At 36.9% G+C, this 24,541-nt stretch overlaps 1 protein-coding gene across 1 annotated transcript in view; it reads left to right on the forward strand.

Annotated features, from left to right (window-relative positions):
* Window positions 1-24,541, forward strand: part of LOC142976605 (homeotic protein ultrabithorax) — a 173,797-nt gene that overhangs the window by 116,455 nt on the left and 32,801 nt on the right. The window lies entirely within an intron of this gene.

Raw genomic sequence — 24,541 nt, forward strand, 5'->3', positions numbered from 1 at the left:
GAGGAATCAGATATTTATAATGGCTTTATTAAGACGAGCCATCGGTTGAGCTCACGCCCGCTTATTATTATAATTTAGACGATTGCCTAAAGCTTCGTTGGGTGAATGAAGTCATCAGTATTGTAGTGTTTTGCATGTGCTAGTTTTTATTTCATTCACTTCGTTAAAAATGTTATGTATTTATTTTATTATACTTTTAATGAGCATACATTCTAGTACTATAAAGAAAGTCGGATTCTTGTGCAAATAATTACTTTTTTAACAAACAGTTATGAGGTTAAGCCGATGTGATAAAACGCAGTCAACAAATCATTGTCGGGTTTGTTATGCAAAAATGCAACGAAGATTCCGTGCTACAAAGCCATGGTGGAGACCGTTCATGTTTATAATGTGTTTATACTTTTTGCTGGCCCCAGGAACACGTGAGCATGGCTCTTCAAACTGTATAATGAGGGAAAATTAAAATATAAATAGACAGACCCTTGTGCCGCGGCTCCGTTTTAAAAAAAATGCTACATTAATTAGCGACTAAAAATGATAAAAATATAAATTAGGCATAATTATTAAACTTAATTAACAGTACTTACAGCCGGCTGCGTTGCTCGGCTCAAAGTAAAAGCCACTAATCTTACAAATGGAAATATTTATGGAGGCCTTACCTCATTGGAGACATTAAAAGTTTTCCAAACCATAACGGCGGCAACTCTTACCTCTCATTGTTCATTCCGGGTGCGTATATTGTTGGAGTTGAAATTTGTAGGCACCACTGAAAAAGTGTCAATTCATCATAGCAAAGCCCCGGGCTCGAGACCGAAGTCCCCGACATAAATCTCACTTCCATACTTTCGCGTGGGGAAAACGACTGCTTTATGAGATCCTTAAGGCTGTATGGATTTGGGAAAATATTTCCTCTGCGTGCTGGCCCCCGACAAATGAAGGAGCATTGGGCACATTAGAATGTGTGAAGGGCCTATAGGCGTTTTTATTGTTATGCGAAGCAATTCGTTTAAAAGCCAGTGCGTTACGGTAGTACATACGAAGTGCCTATTTGCTAATATTTATTAAGCTAAAGCACCTCTTCGGGTTTTGGGGCGCGAGAAAAAAACGAATTAATGTTTATGTGAATACTTAAATTACTCACGTACCCTTTTGATTCTGACTTAGTACTGAAATCACTTAAGTATAAATAGCGGAGATGTCATTAAGCAACTATTTCTGGCGGTCATGTATCACTGCTGTTTGGAAATCCTCACACTAATCTTGATTAATATCGGTCCGGTTGCGGTGTTTATTTTAAATACGATTTGCTTGTGGTGAAAATAATGAAGCTAATATTTGTGGAGTAACTCATACTTAGGTTATATTGCATAATTGAAATGGGCGTAGGTATTCATTTATATTCATACCTAAGTACATAAATCGTCGGGTTGGCGTGCGTGCGTGAGTGCAGCGCCCGCGCACACTGGGCGCGCCTCATTAGACCACGCGCCCGCCCCGCTCGCGTCTCGGCCCCCGCTCTGTTGCACACACCCGTTTATCCAGACCCGACGACATTTCCATTGCCTGTGCGGAAAATAGACGTTTTAGGAGAGCGGCTACAAACACAGCAGATTCTTCTTAGATAAGTTTATTGTGTGCTAATACACTGCCAGTATCTAGTTACGTACAGCCTGTACGATATGCGGTGTGGTCTGTTTTGCTTACTTACATGGGGGGCAAAGGTAAAATGGAATATGCCTTCTACAGTTATAGTGTGAGAAATCTCAGGGAGTACAATCGTGCTCCGTAAAAGGTGCACCAGATAAATTGGAAGCCTCGTGGGCGATGTGATTTGAATTGAATTAATTATGAGAAGCGCATGACTTGCTCACGAACTCCTGCAGGAAATGCAAACGAGCCGGGAAAAATTACGAGATTATGGGATATTTTCACCGCTACTACGTAGAAGCCGCGCCTTATCTGGATACGGAGTTCAATAAACCAAGGAACGACCGCTTCGCGACTGAATTGACGACAATTTATGCGACAAAATAACGCATACAGGTGTCGCGGAGCCCGGCGCCCCTTGGAATAGCCGCCGATGGGAACTAAATAGGCAAGGGGCTCCTTAAGCCCGAGTACCGAAGCGTTAGACACGCCCGATGCCGCGATAGCGCTCGCTACACATCCCCAATTACGATTTATACAGTCTGTAAAAGGTAACCAGTAATGACGGGTACCCCGCGAATGCCTTTTTCTCGCACAATCGAAATCCAATTATTTTCGAAAGTAACTAAGATACCGGTCGCGACAGAAGCGCAGAGGCGGCCCGTAAATCGACTCTGGATGTTTGCAGCGCGCTCGGAATATGAATTATTCTCGGTGATTGTTCTTGCGACCGCGTCATGGTTCATACATGAAGCGCGAACTAGTTTTTTCGAGGTTCCTCCCGTCCTCGGCTCGTAAATAAAATCGTATTCGTGAAAAGTTGAATTTCTGCCGCATCGTTACAGTTTTTTTATGTCGCCAAATTCGTAAGTGTTTCCGAGAGACTTATCAACCTACAATTTTCTCTGGATAGTAATTATTAACATTATCGACAGTTAAGTGTGGTCGGACTTGGTCTTTGGGAAAGTAACCTCTCGTGGTGCCTGCGGTTCCGCGCCTCAGATAACCCAAATTTGTTTGGGCGAATTTTTCGAAACTCTTTTTTATCAATCGGTGGGCTGGTTGGTAATTGGCTGAGCGGGCAGCGAGGCGGTCAGCCATAATTGACGGTGCTATCATTCTGAAGTTTTCGTCCGGACATTCGGGGAAACTCTTAATTGGTCCCCCTTTTGTGACGTTCAATAATGCCGCCTCGATAATAACACTACCAATTATTAGCAGATCGTTGTATATAATTATCTGTTTGATAAACTTAAGAAAATTAGCTTTACTTCAAATTTTGAGCAGAAATTTATAAGTACATAATACATACGCAACTACTGCATCTGTGCAACTCTTCTCTGTCTGAATTCCTGCAGCGCAATAAATATTGCTTCACGGTGAAGATGTGTACGATCGATACTTTTTGTTTAATATTGAATGCGATTGTTTTATTAACGTTGTTGTATTATTCAACCTTCAAATAACTCATCTTGAAAAGATTCGCAACAGAAAATAACGTGTAGCCTTCTTACAATATATATACAATTTCGATTTCACTGCACATAAAAATTAGCTAAGGACTTTATTGAGAGCGGCCGCTTAGGAACTTCAGAGAGCATTTTTTTATATTTCCAATACGAAGAGCCATTAATAAGGCATTGTCAGAGGAGCATTTCGACTCTATAAAAGAAATAAGTTTCTTATTGGTTCACAATTAAAGAGTTCTGAAGGTGACCGTGCCATCCTCGGCCGGATAAAAACCTCGCATTCATCGAATACTAAACGAGAGAAGCTCCGCTGAAATTGTAAACGTAAAAAGTTCCCAAGCGATACTTATCAAGTGTTTGAAATGACACAACCGGATTCCGGTTGGCGGACATGTAGTTTTTTCCATACGGGTATAAAACTGACGAATTTCTCAATAAAAGAGAGATGACCGGCGTGTCGTCACGTAGTAGGGGCTCAGTGGGTATTTGGAGCGGTGCAGCAAAAAGTGTTCAGGGGCCATTATTATGGCATTTTTGTCGTCTGACGGGGCTGGAGTGGTCGCGGCCATTACTGCGAGGGGCGGCGCCCCCCGCCCGGCCGCGCCGCGCCCGGCCCGCGTCGCTCCGACCCGCGCGACCCGCGCTCGCCGCAGCGCACACTGCGCCATCCATCTTCGATATGCACATAAAGCGAACCGGGCCCGTAACGGCAGACCCACATTCCCGCTGCTCTTAAATTTATTTATCTCTTTATTAATTCTCCACTTGAATTTTAATGTTTCGCGTTAAATTCCGTTCAAAAGAAAACGTATTAGCAGGTGGAATCAATCGCATTTTTAATTATTTGATTATGGCATTGGGCATTCTTAAAACTGTTTTTAAATAACACTTTGTATTCATTATGCTATGTGTCATTAGCGTGCCTGATTACATCTCAGTATATAAAACAGTGTCAATACAATAGCGAGTACGAACATACTTCATCGGAATTATAAAAAAACATGAACTACTTAATACTGGGTTCATTATGAGTCTGAACTCGTAGACTTAATGTAGGATGCTCAATTAAACTCACCTGTTGGTCGACTTAACAATGGGATAGATAGCCAGGGCTCCTGCGAACCTTGGACGAAGGGCTCGTATGGGACTGCTTTAATGAAGTGCGAGTTGCTAGAACGATATGTATTCATATGTCTTTGTTTATACTGGCCCTAGGAAACATCCTTGTGGAACTCTTGTGACGCTCTCTTGATATTTATTTAATTTTCTTCACGCTGAACGCGGAACATTTTAAATAATTCAAATAAAAACATTCAATAAGACTAAGTTAGCTATAAAACTGTAGTTTGGAAGCTCTAGGGATCGTAGTGGTGACTCTGACTGGCGTGTTTACGATGCTCGCGCGTCCGGGGATGGACTCAGATAGATTGCCCACTTCGACTGCCTGCCTCGAATATATTAACCAATTAGAACACTTGTTTTGGGGTAACCCATTGAAGAATTTCTCTGAACAAATGCAACCTTAAAAAAATTGTCAGCGCAAAATGTTGTTATTTTCTATTTTACGTTAGATTTTTAGCGCTAAGTTTGATAACATTTCCGTTATATCATGGGCTCTATTACATGGGAATATTGTAAATGGTGAAACATGGGTGTATTTTATATTTGTTTGCCTACACTTTTGGCTAAAACAGGGCATATAACGCCTTGTTTTAGCCGATGTAAGTCTTTCTTCAAAATGCCACAAAAAGTGCATGTTTTTCTCTACCAAAATTGTGTCGTAGTTTGCCAATCCACACTTTCCTAGTATGGCTTTAATCATTTTCCGTCTAAGAGGAGGTCCGTGCCCAAAGAGATCGTAATGGCTTGATAAATGGCCGAGATAGATGGCTAGTCCATGCGTCATGCTCGTGAACGGGTGTTATTTGTGGTGACTGATCGGACTTGTTATCGTTGACTTAGTAATAAAATTGACTTATGTCATTTATAGAATGGCTAAGCAATTATGCATTTATTTACATAAGTGTAAGTGTCCCTTAAGTTTGAATAATATTCCTGAAACTGTATTCAATACAATTTCAAACTTCTAAAAGAATTCAGTAAACATCCATTCACACATTTACTTTTTTTTATCTATCATTAATTTTATTTTTGGTACAATTTTACTTGTGACTATATTTTCGAGAAGCAAGTTTATCGCTTGATTTACTTGTTAGAATATGTCAAGCTATAAGCTAATTGAATTATTATGTTCATTCGAATACTACCCGTTGTCCCATAAAATAGCAGTAGTGTTCTTAACCACATAACTCTCAATCGAGCAAACCATGTTTCAAGGCGTGTTCTATCTCCTTGATAAATTCAGCATGTCAAATCAATTAACCGAGCATATTAATTTGTTATTAATTAAAATAGATTACAGTATTGATGAAAATCACTATCAGTTGATCGAACTAGTAAATCGTGTTTGTAGTCAGCACAATCATGAATATCTAATAGTTCTAATACCTGTAGGTCTAGATAGGTGTCCAGTTAGTCTAATTTGCAATAGCGCCTTTGTGTTAATTGATCCTGGGGGCGTTGGTTGCCGTAATTGTCTATAAATTGTTCCGCGCATTAATCTCCACATCAGATTGCCCGGAATTAACGATCTAATGGAAAGACGGAATTACGACTACATCTCATTAATATAAAGTTTCACATCAACGGAGATGTTTTGGCAACATTCTATAAAGTTTGCTGCATTCCCGTGTTATAACAATATGAGAAAGATAAATTAATGATGAACCAGTTTGAAACTTCGACCGACTGACTTTACTGAAAGTTGCTATCTTCATCAATTCTTCAGCAAGTTTCCGAGTATATTCACACTTCGAGAGTTATGTCGGTTCTGTAAAGGTATCGTTTCGTATTAAAGTATAGCCAGAGCCTGATTCTGCACATAAAATGGGTAATCATAGATCATTATGTTACCGGAATGTTTGAAATGCTTGAAAATCAGTGGCCATCTGATTGCTGTTGAGCAAATAATTGTAACTGGTATATAATACGTTCAGCCGCACCTTTTTTAATCTTAGCGAGACGTAATCTCGCGAACATACATCCATACACGCCTGAGAACGTGAGGCACGCACTAATTAACGTTCAACGTGAAACTTCGTCGTACAGCACCACCAATCAAACTTGAACCCCTGTCCTTCAGGCATTTCTACCGTCTTTGTCCTTTCGGCTAACACGACAGGAGGAAGAGGAGGCCTCGTTAAACTGGGTACTTCGTAATTGCGTGTCTAACGTTCCCTACACGTAACATGGCCTTTTATTAGGTGGAAATTCTGTATACGGCACTACACTCGAGCATCGGGTAGCAACTTCTAAACTTCAATGGGTATATAACTCACTGAATGCAAATGTAAGAACAAAATTTCAAGAACTATTAAAAAATAACAATAAAATTACCATCGATGAATAAAAATCACATTCTGCCGAACGATGTTTAAAATCGTGAACCTATTCGATTTTTTATTCGATACGATTGAATTGATTTCTTAATCTGTATCGTGGATTCATGGGCCGTGTTTAGTTCAATGAGGCTTGATACAGTTGATGTGTTATTGTCGTGTGTAAGACATCGTAAACGTCTACATTAGTCGAATGTTATTGTTTATTGTCTATTAACACGTATTTACTTGTGCATTAGTCACACTGTGTGGTTTCTTTGTGTGCTCCGCGTAATTTACTGACCGCTGGAAATAGACGTCAAATTAAATTATTCATTCCGTTTGAGACTCGCCTTCGTTTCAGTACGCTTCATTGATTCTGTAGAATATGTCATATAGAGAATTGATGGACTTTGTTTGGATATTCAAAAACATTGTCAAACATAAAATATTCTGCTTGTCTTTATTTATTTTATGCAATTGATATTAATCTTCTCTTTGGCAAAGCACATAATCCTTCATTCTACAAAGAAATGCGCGATTTGTTGTCTTGTATAATACTTTATTCCAAGCGGTGACCTAAAAAGATTTCTGAATCTCAAACGGTTCTCTTTACAATTCTTATACGTTTCAATGCAAATGTCTAAGGAATACAGGCTTTTTCTTCATCCGTACCATGTCCCAATACATATCTAGATAGAAACAAACGTGAATACGTAGACTAGCATTGTTCGCTAACAAGCGAATGTAACCGCGCCCCGGCACGACACCGAACCCGCACTTATAGCTACTTAAAAGTATAAACTTAACTACATGTCGCATGCCATGTGGGGTATTTGTTATTAATGGGACCTATTTACTATTTATGGATTCTTATTTCGGTGTCTTGAGGTTGCTTTGTAATTGGGTGAAGGAAAACGTTGGAAATGCCATGAAAATATATTTTTTTGTACAAGGTTACAGACACAATTTTATTTCACGTAATGATCTTGTTACAATTTTACGATTTTTATAAAAATGGAGAAAGGGTTGATTGTATGTATGTATGTACAATTGTACATACAATTTCTAATAACAATGTGATACCCATATCACTAAACATTCGTACCAATATTTTGTCCCTAAGTGTAGTCCTACAATTTAATGTGTTGCATAAAAATTCAGTCAGTTATTTTTTTTAAGTCTCGTCCTTATCTCAGCCTAGCGCTGGCCACTCGATCGTTTCTCAAAACTTTCTTTCAAACAGAAACAGTTTTATACTGAACAATAGACAAGCAATATCGAATTTTAGAAAGCTGACCGTTGTGCAACTTTCTCCCTTTATCTATAGTACAAAGGTAACTGTAAAGTTAAAACGCATTGTCTACTTTTTATGACATCCTTTATAAAATATCGGGAGGATTTTTTACTTAACAGTACTGACTTTCTAAAGTCCCTTTTCAAGTTTGTTTTGAGTTCACAAATTGGCGACTAAATGGTTTTAGTGTTGACTTATGATTGTTTATTTTGCGGGACTGTTCATTAGTTTCGTTCATTCAAGTTTGAAGTAATAGTTCCGAAGTTATTTAACCTTGCGTAATTTTGCTATACGACTAACTTTTCGTATCCGTCTGGAAAAGTTTGTATTTGAAAACTATAATGACTACACGATATTAGCTGGCCTTTCGTGGTTATTTTTTGTTTAAAAAGTTATGATGCTTTAAGTTACTAATAGATGGAACATTTATTATGAAGTGAAAACCTGTACTTAAATAATAGTGGATTGCCTTATTGGTTTTGTTCAAGGAGAAGAACCTAGCTGCAATTTGAGATAATTGATGGAAATTATCTTACTTGTCATGATAAAGTTTATGTTTGCAAGCCTTTTGACGGCAATTCATTGGCTGTATATTATTCTTACGCGATATTAGCTATATTAAAGTAAAATTTATTTAACAAAATTATCTCAAAATACACTCCTATCGTAATAACTTCGCAACAAAATTAGTTCAACAACAAACACCCTAATTTATGACTTCAAAATTCTAATTACGTGACTAAGAATAATTTTAGTAGGGAATAATCGTCGTATATACAGATAGACATCTGGGTGCATAGTTAGGTATTAAATTGTCGTAGTACGACGTTTACGAGCATATTGGCGGTGCAGGGTGCAACATGCTAACGCTATCATTTACCCCCGTCCGTGGCTAATTCACTGTGACAAATTATCAGCGGCTAAATTCTGGACCTACTGTTTAGTTGCACTGTGTTATGTATGCGGCCATTGTTCGGTGCTTCCTTAGAGATTATGGACGAAGATTCGGTGTTTTCCTTACAAATGGGTATTGTCAATATTATCTTTTGGTTTTGTATTTAATCTTACTGTTGTGTACTATTTTGTTTTACTTTAAAAATTTGGTATAGGTCTCAAATTAGAGATTTGTGCTACGATTGAGTGAAAACAAAATATTTTGTCTGTTTTCAGTAGGTATATTTCAAGTCCTAAAGTTTTTTCTGGCCACAAAATATCCGATTTATGCAATTGTTGTAAGGTGATGGATAAATAAATACATAAATATACATATAACATTAAAAACGTAGCTTCTGCATGAATCACAAAAAAATTTGACTGCCTAACAAATTGAAGCATAAATGTATAGTTTTTACATTTCTTCAATATATTCTTAGTTGTATACAAAGATCTACAGATACTTGGCGTGGCAATGCATTGTCCTAAGCCCTAAGTCTGTAGATCTAGCCAGAATAGATACGACCGGAGACGTACTGAGAAAGTCCCTCGTCTCAACCGGATATTTGTCTTTCTATCATACTTGCGTTACTTGTTTCCACTAGCGAAAAGACAAATCATTTTAAAACAAATAGAGACGAAATTATGTAATCATAGTTTTTAAAAGATATCGTTATGTGGTTTCTTTATATACTGACGGTGTCTTACATATATTGCTATTACTGAGATCTGGTATACTACTTACGGATGCCTCAAAAGAATAGTTCTATACACGGACTAGTTAATTGACAGACTGGATAAGCTTTTATATGACTAAATATTGAAACAAAGGTAGAAAATGTAGCTTAAAGAGTTGTAAAAATTGACTTGTATTCGAACCGTCATGACTCATGACTTTTGACGTCGTATCTTTTATTACCACAATAACCTTTCACCAACCGACTATTACGTATGACACCCATCAAAACCTTGGCCTTTCCACACAATGGCCGAAGATGATAACTTTTACACGAAAATTTCAAAACAACATAAATTCATATAGAATATAAAAAAAACTTTGTTAATATGCCGATGGAGGATATTTTATTTAATTTAGAACTTGGTTATTGCGTTCATACGAATAAATACTAAAGTTAGCAAGGTTAATATCAGCGGGTTGGATGTATTGCGCGGTTGAAACCAATATTTCATACCGCATTGTTTACAAGCCGACCGGCCGCGGGGAGTTGAGATAAACTCTATAAATTCTATACTGTATTAGTATTTAAAGGAAGCTATTACGTTTTGTTATTGTGAATGTAATTACGTATGGAAATTGGTAGGTAAAGGGACAAAAGGTTTTGTTAAATAAGTCGGTAAGAGTTATGTGGAAAAATGAAAAATTATCATGATTTACTTCGCTTGGATTTAGGAAAAGCGAACAAAGAAGAAACAAGAAGAAAATGTTAGTCGTTATTCTATGATATACGATAGAAAAAACTTATTTCCAGCCTGTCTAATCATAAACCAAAATACTTAAAACAATACCCAACATTTAATCGCAATATCAAAGAATTTTCTCTATATAAATTCACTTAGAAAACTCAAACTGAATGCAAGCGTGCAGGCTCTTACATAATGCTCTTCATCACATTGTAGATAGACGCGAGGCCAACGGTAGGTGCTCCGCCCCCTATTGTGAGCCTTCTTTTAGCTGTCCAGCGCCAAGATAAACCACTGCACCAGTAAACATGCTCTCAAAAAGCTCACTGCCATTATTCTGCTAAATTAGGGCATATTGCCAAATCAAATTCAGATTATGAAGGCCATATTTCGTTAGCAGTGAATTTTGTGTATAATACTCTACATTCATATTCGAATAGGTATTTTAATTGGGGATTCGAGATATTTTTGGTCGGTTTTTGTTGACGAAAAATAAATTTCAAGCATTCTATATAAAATACGCAAAGGAATTGTGAAAACGTAACATTCTACTGAAATAATTGAAGCAATTTGAAAAATAAGAAATACATTTTTTTGGGTGCACCGCGTTACGAAATCCACAAATGGAACCTATGTATTATAATAAACTATACACTTGACAATATGTACACAAGTACATCAAAAAAGGTATACAGCAACAAACAAAACTGAAATCCTAGAGCGGAATTTCTGTGCAGAGACACGAGACGGTCGTCGTTGGCGGGCGCAGTCTCTAACTATCAGTTCAATCTCTTCGCGTCCAATACAAACCGGTGACGCACGGACAGACAGCTCTTAACAAACGCAACCGATCTCGTATTGTACAGCACATATGTTAGTCAACCCCGCATTGTAATCAGTCTGTTTTATGTGGTGATTGAACGATTCCTACAAAACACTGTTCGTGTGGGCGGTATGTAGGTGTCTGTTTTCAGATCGACGCTTTGTTCGTTGATCTTAGAAAAGTGTTTGTATAGACTTTATTTCTATAATTCTATTTCGTGCCTACACACATATCTAACTTCACGTTAAAGTATGATTCATTCAACAATTGAGGCTATAAAAGGCGCAATATTTTCTATTTTCCGGCTCACTACTATGAAAAATATTTATTCATAGATATTGTTTTTATTTCAACGACTAACATTCAAATTCTCTCTTTGCTGTGTTTACTAACGAAAATAGCCATGTAACTTAAAAAAATAGCTTTGTTTCCACAACAAATTCCGCTTGTTTGTCCGCTTTCCGCGGGGCGCTGATATTCGCATAAATCGAGCGAAAACGCCAAATTGCAGGGCACGCTTCACGCACGGCACTCAACTAAAAATTGCGATGTTTCACACACAAATATTGCGTGCACTCACGTTGTTTAGCCGCCGGTTTTATTGTTTTATTAACTTTTAACAAACCTATGCTTAATAATGGTATTCCACTGCGATAGAGTTCTCGGAAAAGCGTGCATGTGCAACTTCACTAAACTTGGACTTTTGCCAAACAAAGTAGCAGCCTAATAATGCATTATGGATTAGGATTTTAGTGCTTATCTAAATTCAGTACGAAAACATGTTGACATGGCTTTATATACGAACAAAGTAACAACAGCATGGTAGTTTTTCACGGATGGAAAGTAACCGTTTTATTCAGCACAACGCAGCTAGATTAATCCCTCAAAGCTTTGGTGCAGCGAGAACGTGCTGATAAACGGCAAAACTAATGCCCCCCGATTGCATTACGATGCAAACTTTTTCAGTAACTGGCGCGCCGCGCGTAAATCGAATAAAAAAGAATGGAATAAATCGACGAGTTTTCAGCTCGATATTCGACGATTGGATAATGAATCCGAATAGTACTATGATATTAGTTTGGAAAACCTTTTTTATAAAATAAAATAGTTTTACGCCTTTGTTTTGTGAGGGATGTCAGCATAAATTGCGCGTTCATGGTTGTGTACAGTAAATTTGAGTGTAAGCGATGTTGCCAAACCGAATCAGCAACGTGTGTAGTTTGTGTAGTACACACGTATGGAGCGGGATTCTCTTATGATGATTTAGTATTGTACGCGACACTGTTGGATGGATTTACCGCCGTATGAACGGATTATGTGGGCGAGAGCAAACACGGGGCAGCGCCCGCCATATTGTGATTTACGAGCAACTTTTGATTCGCGGCTTTATTGCCGCTGTACGGGGATGAATTAAAATGCAACGTGCAATACCACCTGCATATTGTAGTAATTATAAAATATTATAGTATTACGTTATAACAGAATTAGTGTGTGGTACTAAAATTTAAATATTGCGCTCATTCATTATAGCGTATTGAAATGTAGCGTATAGAATTAGTTTTTGTTTATCGGACACAAATATATTTTCTGCGGAAATGAAAAATCCGTAATTCATCGATTCCCACATGGTTCAACTAGTAACAGAATGAGAGCACTGCAGATATAAATTGTAATTACGGTACCGCAATCTCGGTGGTGTATTTGTTAATAAACCTGGCAATACTTCGAATGGTTTCCCCTCAAACAATTTTTCCCTTGGTCCGAGATAAATAAGACAAGAGATAAATCATAAACGCCCATTTCCTCGCGAGCTACAAAACAACGGACCGGGGCGGGGGAGGCCGGGGAATTATGACAAATCATGCATTAAACATAGGGAATAAATGTTTTCTTATCACGTACCTATTCTTGTTTTGATATTAGTTTTTCCTTTATCTTTATTGACACAGGTTTCGGGAGGGAACATTTTATTGGTGTTGTATCGTGACGCGCTGACTAAACAACGTCTCCTTGTATTATTTACTGACTGCTTTGGTCCATGAATGTAATGTGAAAGGGACAATACATACGAAATATTTGAAATGTTTCAAATGTTGTTGAAGTTTGTGATGTAGTGTTGTATCGCCGAGACGGAATGCTTGAATAATTCTGTGTTATTCATCCCTTGGTGTCCAAGTTAGTCTATTAAGTGCAGTTGGGTGAATAAATATAGAAGGTACTCTTTGTTTCCTTAGAACGAAGTTGTGAATGAAACAGTAACGTCTCGACATAAAACGGTAGACTGCAAATCTGGTATATTTATTTGCAATGGCGGTAAAATCTCAGTGCATCCTTACTGAGCTGAATTTGCATTTAAGTACAATACACACTGAAGTGGAACTAAAGTTCAGTCGTATGTAGCTTATATGACTATTTTGTTACTGAATGCCTACAATTTTTAGCTGTTACTAAACAAAAATGTTAATACTAACTATATCACGAATGATTTAATATCATCTATAAATCATTCAGATTTAAAAATATCTTCTCATTCAAAAATATGCGTTTAACGTTAACGTTTGTAAAACATTTCAACATTTCCTCCAAGTACTTAATTTTTAGACTCATAAAGTTATTTAGAACCGCAAAACAGTACCAAAAGTTTGCAGCGTTTTCATATATTGTATCCAAGTCCTAAGATCGTCTGAGATTTAAGTCGGTCTTCAGACAAGCCGGTGTTGTGGTTTCTTTACTTAAGTCTAACTTAAGTTACACGGTACCGCCCAACTTGGGTTACCGAAGCTCTTGAATACCAACTCTTTACTCAGGTGACTTTCCCGTCTTTCAGCCTTTCGAAAATTTCGCAACAGGATTTCAGCGAACCAACGGATTTAAAGTTTGAGAATTTCAAATGTGAATTCCGAATAAGATACGTATATTTTGAATAAATTTATGTTTGTTTGTTTGTTATTCGTTATTTCGTGTTGTTGTTTCCAAGTCGTATTTACGTTGCGGATGATTGAACGAAGTTAGAGTTTGGATTAAAGCATTAACTTACACCTGACTTACTGTTGTTGAGATTGAGGAGGCATACCAATTACTTTTGGTTTACTTAATGAATGAGAATCTTTATGAAATAGTTGTTGCAATAGAGAAACTATTAAATCATAGAAAGGTTATAATAAAAATCAAAGTTAATGACAAGAATATCAAAATACATTTTTACAAACTATAGTGCCCTTAAGGAACAACTGAGACAACACAATTTTATATTCATTTCTGAACCCCTTTTACTTGCTCAAACATCGAAAGGGGAACAAAAATTTCAATTTCACGGCATTTATGAACGCAAAGCTACACAATCGTAGCAAAAAATATAATGACAGAATTGAATCGTGTAAAATTACGTTGATTACTAGATGCGGTTACTGACATCGGTTTAAACCAATCACTTTATTTGTAGGTATAATAATATGACAGTGCCAAGTAATGGCAAAAGCACGGACCTATCAATTTAATAAACCCTCAGAGCAACTTCACGATTTTATTTCGAATAGTAGTTTATTACTCATTGAAGTGGTACAGTTCGCAAATAAATTTAACGCTCGACTTTAATTTGATTTTATATTGGATTCGTAAAAAAGCGTGATTTAAAAGATTAGTTAGTAAATAACAGTGTAATTTCAAAGTCGAAAGTCCATAAAACTTTACGAAAACGACTTGCATTATTTAATTGTTTTAATTCTTATTTAATATAATAATACAAAAAAAAAATATAAAAGAAAATAATAATACTGAAATATTATTAATAAAACTAAAAGACATCAGAATCAATAAATACAATTTTCTTATCTAATGTATCGTAACAATTTTCTGCGCAAGTAGACACCGCCATCTAGTGACCCCCACGGCCCGTATTTCAATCTTACGCTGTCTTCCCCTTGATATTCTGTCTCTACACGAACTATCGCCATAATAACATGATATCTACTAGATTGCTATCCGTTTGATTCGCTTTTATGCACGCTTAATGGCAAATCGTCGGTTCACTTCATCAGACACTTTAGTACCCCATACTTCAGAGCTCTTATAAACCTTAAAGTCTCAAACTTAGGGTATGTTCTCCAATGAAATACTGTGTATAACTCTTTGCTAATCTAATGATAAGTATTCGTGCGTTTCTTGTGGTCTACCGTCGAAGTTAGTACATCTATAAAGTTTTGCGGCAAACCGCCAAACGCGACACTTTTTTTTTCGAAAATTTCTTATTGCAATGAATGAGTAAGTTTAGTATTAAAATGTAGAGTTTCATTGCCGGAATGCCATCTTAATTTTTGTTATTAACTTTATTTGCATTAATCTAACGTGTCTGAGATTAGGTACTTCTGCGTAAATTCCTATACAGTTTTCCGTGTAAACCAAAACACTCTTGATACTGTAAAATTAATATCTGTCATTTTTATTACACTAATAAATTACGTTTACAACAAAAACACGAATGTTTTGGCTTAAAATGTCACAATATAAATCAAATGCATTATCTCAGTAGTCGGTGTTCGCTATAATTTTACACCCGGGGAACAATACGTCAATTTCTCAAAACATCCCGTGAAATCAAAAGATTAGCCTTTTTTCTACGTTTTTTACGAAGCAATAAAGTATAGCCTGAGAAATGGCTGGAAATAATAGCAGCTCGCAATTCTTCAGCGCAATGTATTCTTAATTTAATCCGTGATCATAAGACAAGGCGCACACTAGAGAAAGCCAGCGGCAATATATCAAAGTTTGACAGGTACAAGCTCGGAGCAATATGGCGACCACGCCACCCAATGAGGGACTGCCCCGTCACGCGGCGCGCACCGCTCCTAACTTGGATACATTCATCACGACTGATTTATCGGGGAAGGAGTGACACATTTTATATTCTATTTTCGAAAACTCTAACGAGTTTTTCAAAATGGTCTCCGCTTGAGAGATCGCAACAGCTGCATCTTGTTAGCGTTGGTTTCAGGCCCGCTTTGTGTTAAAATTATTTGCGTGAATGGTTTCACGTAGTTTTGCCTTGTACGAGTGGCTTTCTGCAAGCCCCTTGTTAAATCATAATATAGATATCGACATTATTGATGTCAAGTATTGTTAAAATTACACGCTGCATGACCTCGTATTTAATAACAGTCTATTATTGATTTATTGAGTCATTTATTTTGAGTAACAGCTGATGTATTCATCATATGAACGTGCGTCGCGTCGGCCGCCCATTCAGAACGTCACATAAATGTCTTTGAAGCGTATCAGTGTTTTAAGTGCTCTCTAAAATTGATTTTTAAATAACACTGGCCGACCTCCCCTTAGAAAAGAAATAGTCTGAGGCTTTCACGTGTCACATATGTCAGGGTTTGGCCTAATCCTCTCGGGACGTCCAATTTTTATTGCGTTCAACCCTGATCTATTGCCTAATATCGAAACGATATATCGAATAGTGATATGGAAAGGGTTCAAATAGTATCAAGGGGTAGTTTTTAACTACGGATTTTATATTTTTAAACTGCAATTTAAAAGAAGCACAGTGAGTATATAACGTTTTTACTGACTACACTTTAAGCAGGTTCCGGACTTTTGAATTCATAACGTATCCGTTATGTATCTTCTGAGAATAAAATTAAAGGGCAGTAGGTATATAATTAGGTACAAGGCTCGATCATGAACTGGTTCCTTGATTTCGACAGTATCGTGATGTCGATCTCGTACACCATCATTGGTAATTTACGTTCACAGGGGCATTTCGAAATTATCATCTAGGGTCACGGAGAAAAATCGGCTTGTCGCCGCCATTTTGGTTCGCGAAATGGTAATTTTCTCTGTAAACGTCTCGACAGCATCATGTTTTGAGTGCCATATAGGTACAGAGCAATTACTTTAATAACTATCTTCGATATAAAATATGTGGGTGGGTAAACGGCGTCCTCACTGCACCTTTTATTAAACTCTATACATATTATAATAAACCGATGCAGGCCTGAATATGTTAACATGATTTTATGTAAAGTAGTTCATTTACATAAACATTTGAACCATTTCTTCGTTTAATGATAATAATGTTTTGTTTCCTCGCGGTTACGAGTTGCGCATCCCGTATCTTGTATGGAAGCGCCGAGGGCTACTTGTAAATCTAGTATTGTAAATGGAGCTTATAGTTGGCAAAAACCTAATACTTATGTAAATATTTGATGAATGTACGTACAGCAAAAATGTTTACACAGTTGTTCTCACGATACTCCTTTCTTGATTCTAGAGCTATTTTAATCACATTCTAGACTATTTATTCTTTAACCTTACATGTTTTAATGAGAAACGAACACACATTTTGTTAGTATATAGGTTAATTATTTATCACCTTTTATTGTTTGGATTCAATTAAGTAACATCCTTCAACGCGTCGTCGGCGTATTCAAATATTCTCAAGCAAGTAATCTATATCAGAAATATAGAGAAAAAGACAAATTATCTTAATATTTAGTGGCGTATCCACATAACACAAGACAGTAACATGTACGAACAAACTAACTAATTAAGGCGTACAGTTTCGCCCCGCCTCTTTCCGCACAGCCGTTGTATGCAACCAACTAACTCAGTACATTGAGGACTAAACGATATTAGCCTTTAATTAAATATAGGTGAAGTGAAGTGAGATGCAATCGCAGAACACGTTGAATCATCAACTTACAGTATGATATATTTTTTCTTGTAATTTTATTTTATGATGTCTTTGTAAAAAATATCTAGATGTCTTGCTCACCACCTGAAGAAATAACGACTTTATTTATGCGGACTTAAATTAGTTTCGTATGCAGAGCAATACATCGTCTTGTGCAAGATGCAGTTAAAGCGAACATAAGGGCAGATTAAAATTATGTATGTACTACATTAGTATGTAAATCAAGTATAAATATACAGGTATCAGAACATGGGCTGAAAACATAGTACATAATTCTAGTACATAAATGTTTAATATTTACTTCGGTTAGAACAAAGATCTTCTAGTGCGTACTACTCTGTTGTCTCTGTCTGCTGACTCTGTCTACTGTTTGGTCGTAGTTGAAAACAAATTAATTTTTAATGAATTGTTTTCGCTGACCTTACCTACCCTTATACGCAATCTCACATAACCGATTTAAATTGATTCCGTTACGCGGTTGGAGTACCGATTACATAAAAACTTGCCGTATGGCATCGCGCTAAAGGCCAGAGCACCCTTCGTTTCATTTTCAACCTTTGAGTCAATTAAGCTTTGCCAATTTAAGAGTGCTCGAGTACACTTACACCGGCCACTAATGTATTATTCATATTGTGTTTTTGAGATAACAAGCAAGCTCTCAAGTCGATACACATCTAGTGGGCTGATTGGAAGTCAGTGCCGCAGATGCCGCGTCTCGGAAAGTACATTAAAATTACGCTGGATGTTGGCATCGTTAGGATCGCTGTTGTAACGGGACGTTTAGAATATTATGCCAGGATATATCAGACGGCCAGCTTAAGAATATGCAATGAGAAGCAGCGATCTGAATAATTGTTTATATTGTTGAAGGTTACATAGCGATTTCAGATTTATATACCTGGGAAATTGCAGTCGCTTGTTTTGCAAATCATTGTAAAGAAACAGTGTGAATTAACTTTTTCTTAGGAACCAATAAGTTGGTTAAACTATTGATGGTACCACATGGGCACGTTTTAGTATCAATAACAGATAAAACTATAAATATATAAATATAAAATATATATCGGATTTATATAAAACTGAATTTCCTTTGATCGCAGTGCGTAACATAGTTCAAGCAAAAATACCATATTTTAGCCGACCTCTAAACTTGTCCGCATAAAACAACTACCACATATTTATTGTTCTATTCGCAACTAACTTAATAATACAAAATCGCAAATCATCGCTATAAAATTTACTCGTAACAAAATAACCATTCCGTATCGAATTGGCATGCGGACCCTACAGCAGTGCTTTAATTACACCGGCTATTGATACAGTAATTCATGTGAGCTTTTATTTTAAACAATAATTCACGACGTATAGATATAAAGAAGCGGCAGCCAATGTGTTGTAGCCGTTTATATACTTGGTAATCGGTCAGTTGATTCCGAGACCACCCAAGAGGAGGCTGGGTGCGTCCTTTTACCTGTAGCTACATACACAAATGCGCTACATGTATGTACAGTTAAACATTTCATCTACCGCCCCACCACGCCACATTTTTCGTACCAATTTTGTAATTTGCGATTCAAGTTACCAATTTGAGTGATTATGTCTCGACGAGCCCGTTGGCTCAGGAATATGTAATAAGGAAATTCACGAAAATAAGCCGCGCCGATTATTTAAAATCGTCCCAATCGTCTTTAATGAGATGATAATGTATTAAAATACTGTATTGAACACGTTTTTGGGGTATCCATTCAATTATGGCGTCATGTAGTTCAAAAATATGTGTACACCGTGACCGTAAAATATATTTGGAAACTTTATTCAGGGATGCATATTTAGAAATTATTAAGTAATTTTCTTTAAGGCGTTTTAAGTGTAGATTGAAAGGCAGGTAGCACAGCAGTATTTAAATAATTCATCGAGTAATCTGAGCTTTTGGAAGTAAGCAATTTGATGCTTAGAAGAGTATAATTAGAACATGGTATAACGTGTTATTAAATTCATGGGTTAATTATGCGACCAACCAAGCCTATAAGTCAAATTATATACCTGGTGGTACATAGGTATGATAGGGACAGAATATCGTAGGTAAACCCGACCTCGTCTCGACAAGTCCTAGACACATTTATTGACTTGTAAAACATGTTATGCGTAGTAGAACAGACCATGTTATCTTAATTTGACTCATTAGACTCGGCGCGCAAATATCTACTTTACATAATTTTATCGAAGAAAATTGTCCGCGTGGGCTATACTCGTCGACGTGATCCGTTTTAATGTCACCCTTCCATTGAAATATGCTAACACAATAATGTCTGTCCCGTTCTCTTGATCACTGTCGGCTCTCACACATACTACACCAAACTTGAAAACACCCCCATAGCGTATTCGAAAAAAGTAAAAAGCTATTGTTTTTGTAATTAAAAACCGTTTACGATCCCACAAGAGTAAATAACCGCTTCCCGCGTTGTCAACCGCGTGCCACATGTTCACCGGTATCGGAAAAAAAACTCAAAAGCGACCGATCTGCTAAAACAACAGTTGTAAATCACGCTGAAAAGTTTTACGAATTAGGAACAATTAAAACATTGAAGCAAACAACAGTTGTTGCGAATGTCCTCCGCAATTGCGGGACCATTGTGAATTACGAGCGGTTTACAACCTTATAGATCTTAGTCCGAAATTCTTTACGACTAATATAACTTGCGCAATCCTTTTGTCGCCCGATGGGGGGAGGGGGAACTTGGACAAGTTTCTTTTGTTTGCGACACGTGTTGCAGAACGGGTTGTGCTCGACACTTGTACCAAGAGAATCTTGGGAACGGTTACGAGTCGATTTCCTTGGAAGCGTTCATTGTCTTTTTGCTTTTGAACTTAAATTTTTTGGGAGTCAGATTATATTGTAATTTTCTCTGGTTGTTTTTCAACGAAAAATGTTGCGATTTTAATGCGCTTCGCCTTTCCGAAACACAAATTCGCTCAACCTGTTTTTGAAGCGACCGCCCCGGGCCACTCTCGAATGCAATCAAGATCGGATTGAGATCACACAGTTATAGCTTTATTATTGTCGTTTGTACATTTATTCAGTGCGTTCGAAGTGGGTTATTTGCGTCAAACCTCAAATTTCATCACTGGTTTTTATGGTAACCAAACTTTAATTGGCAGTTACCGACAACGGTACTTTGATGTGCCATATAATGAGTAAAAGTTTGGTAGGTCCATTTTTTATTTACCTCGAAAGCATGAGCCCGTAACCTTTGGGGTCCGCTGTCCCGCCCTACGTTCCGCACGTAATGCTACGCAGATGATATTTTTCAGATTTGTGCATAACGGAAGCGTGGTGTCATTATATACCTATTAAGGCTTGTGTGTCACTACTCTTATTTTTTGCTAGGCCACAAACCCCGCCTCTTGCGTTAATGAAGCCATTTGTGTCATGTTTATTGCTTTTACGGCGCACTCTGGATTTTGAGGACAATTTACAAGTCGAAAATTGACACTGAAATGATGGTAGCCCTAATTAGTTGGAACACGTGCGGCGTCGGTGACACTCTTGGTTCACCGTTGGGTTTTCTGAAAAACAACATTGACTTCCGTAGGATTTAGTTTGTTTATTTTCATTGAATATTTATGGCCGTGTAGGAAAATTCCTCAGTATTTACGTAACTACAGCAAGTCATTTGTCTTATTGTTAGCTAAACAAAGTAAATAAGAAGTGCAGTACACGTGTAGGAAATTAAAGCATACCTACTTCTTGTACATAATGAGTAAACACTTTAATAACAGACTTTACAATCTTTATATCGGAAACCGTAATTTAAATCAAAATCGATAAAACTAAAATTAATAAAGTCACTTAGTTAAACATAATCTCATTACCGACATAGTTCTCACGCACTAAAATTCACAATCGTTATCTTGCTCATAATCCTACGTATTTATTTCTACTTATCATTTGCTTTCAAACTCGTGACTCCGAAATTGAGTACCCTTCCTTTGCACCTACATATTGAAGAGAAAGCACCCAATTAATATGCGAACCTGCTCTGTTTCTTTGGTAATGAGTCTTAATGCATTTGCTTATCGGCACCGTGTTCATTCGTCATTCGAAAGCTGATTTTTGGCTTTAATCAAAGCAGTAAATACGGTAAGAATTACTACTGGAACGTTATAATTATGTGTACTTCTCTTCCCTTTGATTCGCTTAAGTGCACGAATATGTGTTTTTAGTACCGTAATGGTGTAACGTAACGAATTGTTAAATACAATTGTAGTGTTCAATGGAAGTATTTAAAAGAGAAAGGGCTTTTACTGTTTAAAAATTTTGCGTTATTTTGAGAACGGGATTTTTAATAAGTAAATTATATTTTCGGATGACACGTCCAGCCTTACATTTGCCAATTTTGTGTTCACTTAAATATGGACCTATATACATAATATCAAACACGATTTAAATGCTCTTTATATGTAGAGTAGGTATTGCTTTCCTTATTTCACTATTGCCTGATCACATCAAAGCAATTTGTTGTGTACTTTTAAAACGGCCCCCAAATATTTAGGTGTTCCCTCTAAAATTGATTACAATTGAGGCACATAAACAACGATTTGGAGTTAATCCCGTAAATAACTCGTACATAAAGAAGAGTGGTCCCGTAATTTACGGGTTGCCCTCGGAAGGCTTTTACGGCTTAGGCAATTAGCGTCACTCAATTAACCACTACATACTGTAGCCGCAAGAATTTTTGTTAATTATTAAAAAGGTTGCACTTTAGTTTGTATAGAAGACGGAGGGGGAGTTTGAAAGACTGGCCGGTTGCATGCTATAAATCAGATTTGGATTATTTATTTACCTCTTGTTTCTCATTCATGAATTTGTTTTATAGTTTGAATGATGACTTTCATTTACTGAGTTATTCCTATTCAACTCGATTTAAAACACCTCAAATTAACTTTTTTCCATCCTATGTAGGTACATTTTCTCTTGAATCCATTCGTCATGAGTGACTAAAAGCAAGCATGTAAATGCATGCAGTAAGTACTGTAGAACTTACAGATAGTCCTAAAAAAACTTATCGCTACTTAGAATATCTAATCGATCATATGCAATGTTTTGCGCTTACAGCTTCTATAAGCATCCTATAATACAATCGAAACAAATAGCGTACCTACACATGTTAACACTAACGAAACATTGAACTACACAGCATCGACTAAACTTTTATCAACAATAGGCGTGTTTTACTTGCTTTCTCACGATTTCGATTAAACCATACTCCATACAACTTAAGTCGATAGATAAGCAGCCTCTGATCTCACTACTTGAGAGATAATTAAGCCATTAAATTGGTTCGTATACCCTTTTATGCTGTGAGAAGAACGCCCCTGAATACTCATGCTTTTATTTTCATACCACTAAAGCAAGGCAATGTGTTTGTTTGAGTGTTTTATCGCTCATGTACTGTAATTATGACACGTATTTAATTAAAGTTATATACGAGCTGGCTGGCGGAACCTTTGAACATTCACCCCATGTGTTTTTAAGTACACACAACTACCGCATCCATCAATCATATCTGAAGGTTTATGTTGGAATTCCAAGTTGCCGTCCGTTGAAATGTCAGAGAAAACCAGATTTCTCATGTACGAAATTTACATTCAATTCACAAGACAAAAAAGAAAAATATAAGTTCTTTTCACTCGTCACAGATCAGTTGCCGCATTCATATTTCAAAATGATAACATCAACTTTGCGCATGTATTACCTTCGATTCAACCAAATTAAATTCAGATACATTCTGATTGGTCTTAATCTGATATATAATGTACCTACTGAGAAAGTTCGACACAAAAAGAAAGAAATAAGGCATCTCAGCGTGCGTTCGGAACCTATACATTATGTTGAGGAGCACGCAACCAAGGCATGCAATGAAAGCTTTCGAATAACCACGGACCAGGCACAGGGTTGCCGTTTTATTAATATTATTATATTCATAATAAATCGCCTCTCATGATAACTTCCTGGCCGAGAGCTCGGTTGCTCTTGTACTTAAAGTTTGCTATGTTCTAGAGATTTACGATGACGTGAAAAGTAGAGAAGAGGTGTCGATTGATTCACAAACGAACAAGAACAATCGTAAATATGACGATTATTCTCGTCATAATACATCATACAGGGACTTTTTTCTCGATGCATGTGAACCGAAATATGGTGCAAAAAACATAACGACAGTGTGTTAATTATCTTTCGTTGGAAGTCTTCACAGTACTTTGTGTAGAACTGATTAATAATTCAAACAGTAACACTACGATTCAGTGTAAATGATTACAAACGACCATTTATGAAAAATAGAATATGTAAGACTATTCGAGTTCAAAGAATAATGATTATTTATGAAGAGTATTTCACTTTCGTAATGTAGAGCAGCCCTGAAATCGGGCGAATTTTCGCGACTCACGGCTATTGGCCCCATATTCAGTTATGCTGGTCGCGAATCGAGTTCTTGGTACGCAATTGTAAAACATTCCGTTTCACCGCGACGACGGCTCTATATTGATTAATTATATTCTCTTTATTACTCTTCCAATAGCGAATGTAAACAGAAAAACATAATTTTATCAATTAACTCACGATTCTACCATAATTTGTTACCTGCATCTGCATTTATATTGCGTTTGAAACTTAATACACAACAATTTTGTATCGTCGCCCACACGTGTTTATGTTTCTTAATCAAGTTTGCAACCAGTCTTAATCTCGGGCGGGTCCGTTCAAAGGCATCTCCCGCGCATATATCAATATCGACGTTTAAACGAAATGAAGCTGTC

This window comes from Anticarsia gemmatalis, chromosome 11 (assembly GCF_050436995.1).
Source record: "Anticarsia gemmatalis isolate Benzon Research Colony breed Stoneville strain chromosome 11, ilAntGemm2 primary, whole genome shotgun sequence".
Lineage (NCBI taxonomy): Eukaryota > Metazoa > Arthropoda > Insecta > Lepidoptera > Erebidae > Anticarsia > Anticarsia gemmatalis.